The sequence below is a fragment of the Carica papaya genome, chromosome 9 (genome assembly GCF_054855325.1).
Source record: "Carica papaya isolate Zhongbai chromosome 9, ASM5485532v1, whole genome shotgun sequence".
Lineage (NCBI taxonomy): Eukaryota > Viridiplantae > Streptophyta > Magnoliopsida > Brassicales > Caricaceae > Carica > Carica papaya.
Window position 1 is genome coordinate 26,404,141 of NC_142317.1, and position 1,779 is coordinate 26,405,919.

Below are 1,779 nucleotides of genomic sequence, written 5' to 3' on the forward strand. Positions count from 1 at the left end.
ATTAACATACATTAATATACAATCATCCAAACATAAAAAATTTTGTCATCTCCATCCTATGTCATTGTCATCCAATTACTGCCATTACCATACATTAATTAATCATCACTAAAATTTATCCAAACAGGGTGTAAGAGGCCATCTCTACATGTCGTGATTATTGAAAGGTACTTCGTATCCAAATGCTCACCGGACTCGACAATGGAGGAAGAACTTTACTTTGACTTGCTGCAAAAATGCACCAATAGCTCTACTCTGCAACGTGGAAGAGCCATTCATGCTAATATAATAAAAGAGTATCTTCCTTTTTCATATTTTACTCAAAACAATCTTCTCAATATGTATACAAAGTGTGGGGATCATATTAGTGGGTACAAAATGTTCGATGAAATGCCTGAAAGAAATGTGGTGTCCTGGTCCCCCATCATTGTTGGCCTTGTCCATATGGCTGCCCTAGTGATGCTCTGTTTTTGTTCAGTTGTATACTTCGGGATGGAACTTCAAGACCCAACCAGTTCACCCTGGTAAGCGCACTTCAAGCCTGCTCGTTGTATGATGATTTGGCCTCCGCTTTCCAAGTTTACTCGTTCGTTATTCGTTTGTGATTCAAGTCGAATATCTTCTTGATGAATGCATTTTTGACAGCAATGATAAGGCATTGTAAGCAGGGGGAATCTCTGGAGGTTTTCGAGAATTCCCAAGATAAAGATATTGTGTCTTGGAATGCCATGATGGCAGGTTACCTGCAGTATTCTTACTTTCATGTTCCTGCATTTTGGTACTGAATGATTCATGAAGGGGTGAAGCCTGATAGCTTCACATATGCAACTGTTCTTACTGGGTTAGCTGTACTTTCTGATTTAAAAATGGGACTACAAGTTCATGCACAGCTTGTAAAATCTGGTCATGGGGGTGATGTTTGTGTTGGGAACTCTTTGTCTGATATGTACATATATTGGTAGATGGATTCAAAGCATTTGGTGAAATGCCACAAAGAGATATGTGTACTTGGACATAGATGGCTGCCGGATGTCTGCACTGCGGGGATCCAGCCAAAGTGCTTGCAGTCATTGCAAAGATGAAGCAGATGGGTGTAAGACCAAACAAATCCACTCTAGCTACTGCTGTTAATGCTTGCACAAACTTACCTTCATTGGATGAAGGAAAAAACGTTCATGGCTTGAGAATTAAGCTAGGGATTGAGATTGATGTTTGTGTAGATAACCCATTGCTTGATATGTATGCAAAATATGGATGCATGGATGATGCTTGGAGTGTTTTTCAGAAAATGAATCATCACTCTGTGATTTCATGGACAACAATGATAATAGGATGTGTGCAAAATGGTTAAGCTAGGGAAGCTCTTGAGATTTTTGATAAAATGAGTATTAATGGGATAAGACCCGAATTATATCACATTCATTTGCGCACTTTATGCTTGTAGCTAAGGAGGATTCATCCATGAAGAATGGAAATATCTCTCATCCATGACCAACATCTATGGAATTTTGCCAGGAAATGAGCATTATGCATGAGTGGAGAAATATATTTTTACATTTGTTGGATTTAGTGGATTGATTTTAATTATAAAAAAAAACTTAATATATCATTATAATTGTATTTCCTGAATTTTATCTTAGATATGAAATAAATTTATGAAGATTGTAAAGGAAATATGTCTGAGAAAGTTTTTCATAGAAGAAATCAGATATTTAAGATGAATCAAGACCTTAAAAATTAAATTGAAAATTAAAGCATTATTTAATTAGTGATTTCAAA

The 1,779-nt window shown here is 36.4% G+C and overlaps 1 pseudogene; it reads left to right on the forward strand.

Moving 5' to 3' along the window:
* Window positions 1-201: 201 nt before the first annotated feature.
* On the forward strand, window positions 202-1,535 carry LOC110816114 (pentatricopeptide repeat-containing protein At4g33170-like; annotated as a pseudogene).
* The last annotated feature ends 244 nt before the right edge of the window (window positions 1,536-1,779 follow it).